Source organism: Stenella coeruleoalba (genome assembly GCF_951394435.1).
Source record: "Stenella coeruleoalba genome assembly, chromosome: 3".
NCBI lineage: Eukaryota > Metazoa > Chordata > Mammalia > Artiodactyla > Delphinidae > Stenella > Stenella coeruleoalba.
The window spans coordinates 109,395,291-109,407,429 of record NC_137148.1 but is presented as its reverse complement, the minus strand read 5'-3'; the positions used below and the strand labels follow the sequence as shown (position 1 = coordinate 109,407,429).

The following is a 12,139-nucleotide window of genomic DNA, read 5'->3' as shown; positions in this document are numbered from 1 at the left end:
TTCTTTTTAACAACATTAGGATAGTGTGCATATTTTTCTTTTGCAACCAGCTTTGTTTTATCTAACAGTATATAATTTTTCCATGTCAGTAGATATACTTTAAGATTTGGCACTATTCTATCACTATTTTCCAGGGTATCAAAATCACTTAACTAATCCCTTATTGTTAGACAACGGAGTGGTTTCTAACTTTATGATAACGGAAGTCACACTGGGAAGAACAGCCCCATATATAAGAACACCTCCCCACTTAAAATCTGTGTCTGAAGCTCAGATTATTTCTTAGGGTTGTGTTTCACACCTTTCAGTCATCCATACATCAATATTATTATTTTGCCATAATTAAATGCCATCTGTACCGTACTTAACATTTCTCTTTAAATCAACTCATTTTTGCCCTTAAATAAAAGTGTTTTAAAAGCAAACCTTATTTACTATTGTCAATGGAAAACCAGCATCAAATGTCATAAATGAAGGCAGTCACAATAAATAAATACAATGGAAAACACAACAGTGTCACGAAAATACAGTTGATATTGCTATCCCTTTGCTCATCCTTTTATATGAAGTGGGAGATTAGGAAGGCTTAACAAGGTGTTAAAGACATATTAGCTCCAAGATGAGATTTTTCTCCTCCCCTTGGTCAGAAGATTGGAAAGGAATTGACCAGAGGAATAACTTTCTTACCATGGGAGTCAGTGTTAGATGATGCTGCAAATGTATCCCACCTCGAATTACCCTGCACCACCTGAAATAAGCCCAAAGGCAAACATGTTTTAGGATACATGTTGAAATCAGAATTACGGGGATAAAATGTATGGACACTTTAAAAAGGTTTTGATAAACTCCATCCAAGTTAGTTTTACCATAGTTTTACTATGAGGGTGCCCACTTTACTTCACCCTCAGATACTGTTATAAACAAAAATGTTAAGCTTTTTAGTGTAAGATATTCAGCAGCTGAATTTTCAAAGCTATTTTCATACTCCTCCAGCCAGTTTCTGACCCTGGGGAGGGCAATTATATGAACCTCAGCTAGTGGTAAATTTACACAAACTGATATTGCACTTGGTTTAACCAAGCTAAAGTAAACTCAGTAAAACATGAGGAAGTGACTTTAGCATTTGCAAATATTTTAGAATGCTTTTGTGCAGGCAAAGGTCAAATGAGGATCAGAATAGCATGGATTCCAAAGAATACTTTTGAGAAATAAGAGACCCAGAGAGGCATTACTCCTGAGACACAAAACACTAAAACTTTTCAGTAAGTCAATGAAAACTCTAAAATAAACATGTGTTTAAGCCTTCCTATCTTGGTGTAATGAGCAACTGCACAAATAGGTTACAGATTAATGCAACTGTTAAGACTTCTAAAATAGAAAAATAAAAGCGTATTTTGAAGCATGAAGAGTTAATAACAATAGGAAGCTTCCAGATTATTTCAATAATTCTTAGGCAGACACGTGTGTATGTGCCTGTGGGAGAGGAGGATTAAAAACATGCTAAAAAGTTTCTTATGTTTGAAATGAAGTTGGACATTCTGATTAATTTTTAGCATTTATAGGAAAATATGTTTACCTATGCTTAGAACTTAATGAGGGCTCCTAATAGGATACAGAATTCCAAGTCACTAAATGAAATGCAGGAAGGAAGGAATGGGGACAAAGACACCTTGATGATTCCAGAAGAGGTCATAAGAAAAAAAAAGGAATATATAAATAACACAACTCAATAACAAAAGACAATCAAATTTTCCAAGTAGATCTGAATAGACATTATTCCAAAGAAGATATACAAATGGCTAATAAGCATATTAAAAGATGCTCAATATCAGTAACCATCTGGGAAGTGCAAATTAAAACCACAATGAGCTCGAAATTTACACCTGTTAGGATGGCTATAATCAAAAATATAGACAAGTGTTGGTGAGGATGTAGACAAATTGAAACACTCATGCATTGCTAGTGGGACTGTAAAATGTTGCAGCTACTTTGGAAGTTTAAACAAAGACATACCATATGATCCAGCAATTCCACTTCTAGGTATATACCCAAGAGACGTGAAAATATATGTTTACACAAAAATTTGTATATGAATGTTCATAGAAGCATTATTAGTAACAGCCAAAAAGCAGAAACAATCTAAGTGTCCCTAAACTGATGAATGGATAAACAAAATGTTTATCCACATGATGGAATATACTGGGCAATAAAAAGGAACAAACTGGGGCTTTCCAGGTGGTGCAGTGGTTAAGAATCCGCCTGCCAATGCAGGGGACATGGATTCGAGCCCTGCTCCAGGAAGATCCCACATGCCACGGAGCAACTAAGCACATGTGCCACAACTACTAAGCCTATGCTCTAGAGCCTGGGAGCCACAACTACTGAGCCTGCGTGCTACAACTACTGAAGCCCGCATGCCTAGAGCCTGTGCTCTGCAATGAGAAGCCACCGCAATGACAAGCCCGCGCACCGCAACGAAGAGTAGCCCCCACTCGCCACAACTAGAGAAAGCCCGCGTGCAGCAACGAAGACCCAATGCAGCCAAAAATTTTTTTTAAAAAGGAACAAACTACTGACACATGCTGTAGTGTGGATAAACCTCCAAAACATTATGCTAAGTGTATGAAGCCAGTCACAACAAACCACATATTGTTACAATCCCATTTATATGAAATGTCCAGAAATAGGCAAGTATATAGAGACTGAAAGTAGATTAGTGCTTGCCTAGGGCTGGGGAGGGGAATATTAAGGGATACTGGAGAATGACTGCTAATGGAGTAATAAAGATGTTCTAAAATTAGATTATGGTGATGGTTACACCCTCTGTAAATATACCACAAACCACTGAATTGTATCCTTTTAATGGGTGAATTTTATGGTATGTAAATTATATCTTAATAAAGTTGTTAATAATAATAAAAAGGAGACCATAAATGAAGCTAACAGATAGGAGACCAGACTACGGGAAGATTTACAACATTGACATTTCACGAAGGATTAACATTTTAGTGAGCATACCAATATATAAGGATCAAAATGAAAACCAGATAGAAAATATCAGAAACCTAGAAGAAGAGTAATGAGACAAATAGGCAATTCACAAATGGCAAAACAATATGATGAGATGCTCAATTAAAACAGAAATGGAGTACTGCTTAACCCACTAGTTTGACAAAAAATTAGTAAATTAGATAATAATAAGCGCTGACAGACATTGGAAAAGGGACTCTTCATGGACTCCTGGTGGGAGGAAACTGATGAAGCCATTCAGCAGCACAAAGTAGCAGTTTTTAGTAAAAGACATCCTACAAGTATCCCAGAATTAGCAATCTCATACCTATCTATGGATCTATCTATCTCAGAGACATTCTTGCCAGAGAACACACAGAGACACTGGAAAGGATATCTGGTGCAGCACTGTTTGTGGAAGCAAGGAGTTGGAGGCCACTTAATGTCTATTTCCAGGGGACTAGTTAAGTACTTGCGGTGTACACTCTTGATAGAAAATTATGCAACAGCCAGGATTAATGAATCAGACTTACATATATCAATATGGTTCGACTTAAAAACATAATGCTGAGGGAATCAAAGAAACAGTATGAGATTTATAGCACAGCAGTATTTATTTAGATAAGTACAACAAAAGCAAAACATGACATACATTTCAAAGATAAACATTTTCTGAGAAGATATAAGGAAAGGTAGTTTGTAAAACAAACAAATATGTCACCATGGCTGCCTAAGTGTGCGTGCACGGGAAGGAGCGTGTTGAGAAATGGAGGATAAAAGGAAATAACGAAATGAAACAAAATGACAGACTCTAAATGGACCAAGGGTTATAGTGTGCCATGACTGAAGAGTATGAGCAATTCAATTTTGAAGGCCTGAGATCCTAAGGAAAATAAAATTCCATGCATCATTTTCTTGTGAAAAATGTAATAAAGTACATCACATGCTGGTGGCTAAACCAATGAATAATAAAGCCACGAGAAAAGAAGGTAGTAGGGAGGCTTGCACGGTCTTTAGCGGATTCATTCGGTTTTCAGGAACATGGAAGCAAGAACCTGGGGTGGTGAAAATGCTGTGGATGGTGTCGACTACAAACCTCTCCCTCTCCACCCACAGACAGAAGAGAGGAAAGGGAGAGAACCATGCATTTCAGCTTAAATTTAGTTAATAGGAGAGAGAAGAGACATTAACGAATTCCAAAGAAAAGGAATAGCTCATTGAAAGTACATCACAAAATCAAAGAATCCGATTTTCTGGCTCATGATAAAGGTGGTATTTTCTAAAAGCAATAAATACTCACCACCACCCTGAAGGGGTGTACAGAGGGGGAACTCCATGTTTTAAAAATTAGGACCTTGATGTTTTGTCAAGGCTGTTTTCAAAGTTAAGGTTATTCAAGTGTTCTTTCAGTAATGGGCCTTATGCTCAGATCCATGTGATTAGGCTGAGACAAAAGTTGAGTAAAAGGCGGGTGCTCTTAGTATTGCCTACAAAAACCATCATCACTCCAAAGTAAGTCAAGTGCCTGCAGATTTAGTCACTTTACTCCTAACACTTAGGGTCTTCTCCCATCTACACAACTGGTCTTGTGGGCACCTTGCATATATATTTTCTCTTGCCAGGGAATGGGGGACACCCAAGGGCAGCGGCTGTCTCCATAGCCTTGAGGTGGAGCCCAATTTTGAGCTGGCATGACCAAGGGCAAAGACCTGGGCATTCATCTTTCACCCTTCTGCTGGTGGACAGAGTGGACAGAAAGTGTCCTGTTTGGGATGGACTGAGTCCCCGAGTGCATCCACCCCTGACCATTTCTGCCAGCCCTGGGGTTGGGGCCCCTGCAGAGTCAGCCCCTGTTTTCACCTGGGCAGAGCCTTGGGGAGGGAGCGGCATCCTGGCCTAGTTACTCTCCATGCCTACGACCAAGGGAGATGAGCTGCAAGCTTGCCAGCTCAGGGAACACCTGAAAGGCACCCCAGGTGCGCCCAAGTACACCAAATCTGAAAAACGTAGCCGAACAAGCCAGGTATGGGGCTGCGTGCCCAAGCAGAGGAGTTTGATAGAGATAAGAAGGCGTAAATTATGAATTCCTCCCTGCTGGGCTCAGGTGAGACATTCTGCTCAGCATTTTACATACATCCTTCCACTTTGATTTTTACAGAAACTCGGTGGAGGCGTGGGGTGGGGTGGGTGTCGGCCTTCTACAAAAAGAAAACGTGTGATGGGAGCGGTGGCCTGGCTAGCCCCCGCCCCACCTCGACCCCACGCAGCCAGATCCTTGGCGCGTTTGTCCAAGCCCCCCGCCACCCCGCCCTGGGCTTCCAGCCCTGCCTGGAGGATCAGAGCCACAAGAGCCCAGCGGTACCGCATCTCAGGCCCTCCCAGCCCCGCCGCAGGAACCCCCGGCCAGGCCGGCCCTCGCCCAACGTCTGCCTGGCGTCCCGCCCGCGCGGTCCGCAAGGAGGAGCCCGCGAGGCGACCACGAAAGGGCTGCGCTTACCTCGCCGGGCGCGGGCTGTGGCCTCAGCTCGCTAGCCCCAGGCCCACCGCCTGTACCCTGCGCCCCTCGCCCCGACGGCTGATACGCCGGCTGTTGGACACCGCCACTTTCATTTTCCTCAACACTCTCGGCAGGAAAGCGAAAGCAAAAGTGAAAGCGGCCGAGAGGCGGGCTTGAGCCCGAGCGCGCGGTGAACGCGGAGCGCGGGGCCGTCAGCCAGAGGCGGGGGCCCGGGCCTCGGGTCTGCACGCGGCCGTCCGGGCGGCGTTCGGTTGGAGCCACGTCCACCCGAGACACCGCTAGTCAGCCCGTTGCGCACGTCGCGGCCGCGCATTGCGCCCTCGCCCGGCTACGCGGCCCACGGCGCCTCAATCCCCCCGGGCTGCTTTCTCATCTGCCCGTCATTTAGCGCCCGCCGGGGCCTCGCAGCTGGAGGCGGGCCCGGGATCTGACTGCCGGCGGCGCTTCGTGGGTTTCTGGCCTGAGCAGGCGGGTGCTGGCCTGGGCGTTCGGGGGCAAGCCTCTGAGGGGTCCCGGTGGGAGGTGCTGAGGGAACTGCTGCAGGTTTCGTTCGCAGACCCCGGGGGTCCGGCGCTCCCCAGCCCAGGCATGCGCACTGGTCCCTCTGCCCCGCTGGGGGCACAGGCACCGCCGACAGCGCGTTCCTGACCACGAGGTACCAGGCTCTTCATCCTGGGTCAGCGGGGAACTAAAAGTCAATGATGTCGGTGAAATGAGGGGCGCTTCGTTTGATAAGAAGAACTGGAACAGCAAGTTTAAGGTTTGGAATCCTGGTCTGAGTGGTGCCTATCAATACCCGAGGATTTAGAGATTCCAGGTTAAAGCCCTGACTCTGGCACTTGTTGGCTGTGTGATTTGGAGCAAAATATTTACTCCCTTAGCTTTAGTTTCTTCTCCTGTAGGATGAGGATAATAACCATACCTACCTCAGGGTTGTGGGAATTAAATGAAACGATATAAGGGAGAAAATATTTGGTATTTTCTATTGGCTGTAGGTGGGTTCTTTGAGGGCAGCGACCAAATCATTGTTTTTCTGGATGCTTGATAAACCTTGTCTAATAGTCAGTTGATAAAAGGATAGTTTTCAAAGTTCGAACTGTGTTATCTTCACTTAGAAGAACTGGAGGGGGGGATGGGGAGGGCACTGCAGTCTTTTTGGAAGGCACCTCACACTTAGCCTGACAATTAACCCCTATAATTATGCCACTGCTAACAAAGTTTGACAGAAGTCTCTACAGCTCTGTCCAGCATCAGCCACTGACAGCTGAAAAATACTTTTGTAAGCACTTCCGTAGAAACCGAAAAACACTGTCAAGACTCTGTACCCAAAAAACAATTTGCCATGTGTTTCTTTGTTATTTTTTGTCATAGAGCAGTGTGATAACTGGAACAGAAAAACAAAACAAACTGCTTAATCTGCCAGTCACTTTGGTTTGCCTGTTTGTAATTTGGGCACATTCCCTGCATGATGGAGGCCTTGATCTGTGACTGATGTTGTGGCTTTTCATGTGTCCTTGCAGTGTTTCCCTCAAGAGCAGGTGGGGCAGTGGGGCAGGCCAAAGGATGACCTTAGAAAAACACGTTTTCCCCTCCAGAAGATGATGCTTTTGGTCTGTGGTATGAAGCAAAAAGGAAAAAAAAAAAAAAAATCATCAAGGCAAGCCTTGGAGCCTCTTCCTTGTTATAGGACAATAATTCTTGACTCTGTGAGAGCAAAGTAGAGCTAAAGTTACATCAAAAGTATGTCTGGGGGGCTTCCCTGGTGGCACAGTGGTTGAGAGTCCGCCTGCTGATGCAGGGGACACGGGTTCATGCCCTGGTCCGGGAAGATCCCACATGCCGCGGAGCAGCTGGGCCCGTGAGCCATGGCCGCTGAGCCTGCACGTCCAGAGCCTGTGCTCTGCAACGGGAGAGGCCACAACAGTGACAGGTCAGCATACCGCAAAAAAAAAAAAAAAAGTATGTCTGGGAGATGAGGGGCAGAAAAAGAGAAAATAAAAGTCACAAGAAGATAAAGCCAAATCCTGGTTGCCTTTTATAGATGTTACACATGGGAACAGAGAGGTGCCAGGAGGTGATGGCTAGCCTGGAGTCTTGGTGATTTCCCAAGGTCTAGATTTGGTCTTCAACCTTGTGGGGTCAAACATTTCATCTTTCAGTGTTCCAGCATTGACTAAAAATCAGCGAAGTGTAAAATCAGGATGCAAACTTATTGATTTCATTAACTATTTGCTAGACTCTATGTTAAGTGCATTACATACATTGTCTCATTTAATTCTCTCTACAGTCCTGTAGTGCCTTGCCATGTTTTTTCAGTTGGGGGAAAAAATGAAGGAAATCCCCAAGGTCACACAGTTAATATGTATATAAGTGGTAGAGTCAGGGTTCAAATAAAGGCTGATTCCAAAACCTGGAGCTTAACTATTCCTGTTAGAAGCAAAACCGCCCAGAACACCGGACTCTAGAGTTTGCCTGATGAATGCACTCTGTTCTGTGCATTTTGAACTGTGCAGTTTGGAGCCTAATTTTCAGAAAGTGGCTTGACGAGCTTGAAATAGAATCGGAAGAGTGAATTATCTGCCTTAAATGTTTAATGATCTCAGGCTTGGGTAGCCTGCTGCGTCATCTTCCACAGCAAAGGTCAGATGACCTGCTGGGGGGACTGGGCTCTCATTCCTGCTGGCCTGGCTGGCCCTTCTCCTCGGGATGGTGCCTGATCAACACTCACATCTTTTTTATTATGCTACATGGGTTGCTCCTTCTCAGATGGACACATTTCTTTTTTAGATAAAATAAGGCCTTACTGAATAACAGTACTGTTAGGCCTTGTAAGTCCTGGAGTCCTTATTTCTCTTTATGGAAGCATATCTTTGCTCTGATTGACTTGATTTTGTATCCCAATTCTTTGAGGGCAACTCACTTTCTTTTCTTTCTTACCCTCCCTGACCTTCTAAATCTAGAATACAATCTTATGCAATAGCAAGTTCTGCAGCAAGCACTTTATCCAGGCCTGTAGTGCTCATCAATGAAGACCTGAAAATCCAAGTCCAAGGCCAGCACTCAAAAACTTTATCATGGGCAGAGAGTGGGGATGGGGCTGGGGTGGAGGAGATCAGGCAACACAGCTAGAGAACAGTATAAATGGAAAGAAATGGTTAGAAAAGAAAACACCTGGTGTGATTCAAATAAAAAGGAAAAAAATAAAAAAACTCTTTTAGGTACTTCATTCATTCAACAAGTATTTTGTGGCAACTGCAAAATGCAGCCGCTCTGCTAATCCTGGGGATTCAATAATGAGTGAAAATAGACACAGTCTCTGCCTTCAGGAATCACACTTTAGTGATGTAGTCAGACGACCAAATAATCAGTCAATTATAGAATACCATCCTAAATGTTACAAAGGGCATTTTATTCTATGAGAAGGATTTGAACCTCCCTGGAGGGGTGGGGGGGCAGGGTCCTAGAAGGCTTCTCAGAAGAAGGGTTGTTTGAACTGGGAGCTAAGGAATGAGGATTAGTTAACTGGGTAAAGGGGCATGGGGTTGGAGAAGAGATAATTAGTGGAGGAAACAGCATGTGCAAAGGTCCTGAGGCAGGAAAGAACTTGGAACATTTCGGGAACTGGAAGAAGGCTGGATCTGAACCATTGTCTATCTGAAACTCAAAGGGTCAGTTGAGCCATAAGAAGAACCCAAGTCCACAGGAGGCTATAGAGTAAGGCAAAGCCATAACAGGTAGGGCCTTAAAGGTCATGCTCAGGACTTAGGTCTTTATCCCATGAGCACTATGTTGTTTAAGCAAGGGGTTGTAGCATCTGACTTGTGTTTTGAAATGACTGCTTTGTCTGCTGTGTGGTGAATGGATTGAAAGATGGTCACCTGTTGGGAGCAAGATGACGGTGGTAGTGGTAGGGGAGACAGAGAGAAATGGACAGATGTGAGAGCTGTTTAGGAGGTAAAATGGTCAGGAACTTAGCAATGGATTGGGTCTTAGAGATAACGGAAAAGGAGGTACCAAGCATGACTCCCAGGTTGTGTAATTGAATGAATGATTGTGGCAGGAATGTAGGTACTCAGATGTCTCTTCAAGAGACCATTCTACGATGAATATAGTTAGCTGAGAGCCTCCAGCCACTGCACCTTCAGATCCACTGCAGTATTTACACAAGGCCTCAACGTTCTGGCTGCTCCCAGTCAATGAATGATCACAGTGTGGGTACAAGAGCCAGGCCATTTCTGCCCAAGGTGGGACTCCTCCAACAGGAAATCTGTATTCTGGGGCTTCCCATCAGTGTGGCCAGCACTTTCTCAGAGCTCTGCAGTCTGAGGATCTTCCTACCTAATCCTCCTTCCTTCCCTCTCCCCTTTCACAGGGGACATACCTGCATCGTGGTTTGAGTCTCTCTCTGCCTTTTCTTGCTCCCTCTCCTCTTTACACTTCATGAACATTTTTCCCATTAAACTCACACATTTAATACCATCTTGCTGTCTGCTCTAGGAGGACTCAAACTGACACAATGATGTCCTTCACTGAGTTGGAGAATCTTGAAAAGGACCAAGTTTTGTAGGGGTTCTGTTCTGCCCATGTTGGGTGAGGTGTCAGGTGGGCAGGGGACCTCTGTATCCACTTTCCCATTCATAAGATATGTTCTGCTTTACTATTAAACTATCAGCTATGTCCTCTGCGTGAGCTAGTGTCTTTATAAAACGCTTGTTCCATGGATAACCTTCAAACCTCACTTTAGAACTCAATACTATAACTGTTTGCCTCTAGAAAAATACGACCTGCCAATAGCAAAAATATCTCTTAACTTTCTTGAGGAGGAGGCAAAAGTCAAAAAATAGAAAGGGAGGGCTTCCCTGGTGGCTCAGTGGTTGAGAGTCCGCCTGCCGATGCAGGGCACATGGGTTCATGCCACGGTCCGGGAAGATCCCACCCAGTGACGCGGAGCGACTGGGCCCAGGAGCCGTGGCCACTGAGCCTGCGCGTCCGGAGCCTGTGCTCCGCAACGGGAGAGGCCGCAACAGTGAGAAGCCCGCGTACCACAAAAAAAAAAAAAAAGAAAGAAAGAAAGAAAGGGGTGAGCAATTGTTCTTGAACAATCAAAGGTAAATAATTTTGCTTTGGGTGTCCCTGGTTCTCTGGGGAAAAGAACTAGCCTTTTATAAGTGTTCCCAAAGGGAAAGACATATATTTGGCAATACAGATGGAAATCTCTGTCATTCTGTACGGAAAAGAAGTTAGCACACCAAAAGGCACTCTTGTTCTGACATCTTTCTCCCTGAGCAAGGTGCCTCTGGAGAGCTGGGTGGCATAGGATGACCTTGCTGTGGAGACTTGCTGTTTGAGTGAATCACCTGTGAGAGGGCAGAGCTCTTCTGGTCCAACATTGGCTTATCCCATTGAAACAGGCTTGAACACAGATCATGACTACTACTGAGCTTTCTCATAGGTCAAACATTTCCTTCACTAATCCCAGACACCAGACAGCCCAAACCCATCTCACTGTGAAGGCTGGAGGCTGACAGTAAGTGAGTTTACATGTTTTGTTACCAAAGCTTTCGAGAAGCCCAGGTACCATTAATCTGCTTGGACTAAAAAGAAAAAGAAGTTGGTGTGGGCATCATGAATTATATTTTCCTGAGGGGTCTGCCTCTCATTAAGGGATGAATGAGTAAAAATATCTGTTGAACAAAAAGAAAAACTACCAAATGTAAAGTGAATGTACTACTTAAGTACTTTAGGGGTAGAAGACTTGTCTTTCCTCCCAAAGGTAGTTATAATTCCCCTCATGAAACCAAACAGAAAATAAAGATTAATTATTTGTAGAGTCAATAATTACATTGGGGGGGGGTCAGGAGGAATAGCAATATTATTTTCAACACAAATTTAGTTCTGCTGTGTACTTTACATGCATGATCCAGTTGAATCCTTATAAAAACCTAATTAGATCGATCATCTATTCTACAGATGAGGAAACTGAGTCTCAGAATGGTTAAGTAAGTTGCTCAAACTTATAGAACTAGTAAGTGGAGAAGCCTACTTTTGGACCTCAGGGACCACATATCTGCTCCAGGTGTGGACACTTAGCCAATAAGCTATAGTGCCTCCCAAGAGGATGTGCTTTGAGGTGAACCTTGAACAGGGATAGAATTAGGATAATCAGAGATGAAGGAGGACGATGTATGTATGAAGGCGGGAATGTCAAAAAGAAATATAAAACTGGAAGTGTGTCATATCAGGAGTTGAAATACATTAAAATATGTGAAAGTTTGGGAGGGGGTTGGAGGAGTCTAAAAAAAAATACTCAAAATTACACAGAAGAAAATAATTCATCTTTGTCCTCATCTTGCATATTTACCTCCAGTTTTATTATTTTTTTGTTATGTTTTTTGTTTTTCTTGTGGTATGCGGGCCTCTCACTGCTGTGGCCTCTCCCGCTGCAGAGCACAGGCTCTGGACACGCAGGCCCAGTGGCCACGGCCCACGGGCCCAGCTGCTCCACGGCATGTGGGGTCCCCCCGGACCGGGGCATGAACCCGTGTCCCCTGCATCGGCAGGTGGACTCCCAACCACTGCGCCACCAGGGGAGCTCTCCAGTTTTATTTTTTA

At 44.4% G+C, this 12,139-nt stretch overlaps 1 long non-coding RNA gene across 1 annotated transcript in view; it reads right to left on the bottom strand.

The window, feature by feature from the left end:
* The window catches only part of LOC307184255, a 58,720-nt gene extending 52,510 nt beyond the window's left edge, over positions 1 to 6,210 (bottom strand). Inside the window, exon 1 of the long non-coding RNA XR_013827687.1 lies at positions 5,507 to 6,210. This is a non-coding gene — a long non-coding RNA (uncharacterized lncRNA). The remainder of the gene's footprint in view (positions 1 to 5,506) is intronic.
* Between the last annotated feature and the right edge of the window lie 5,929 nt (positions 6,211 to 12,139).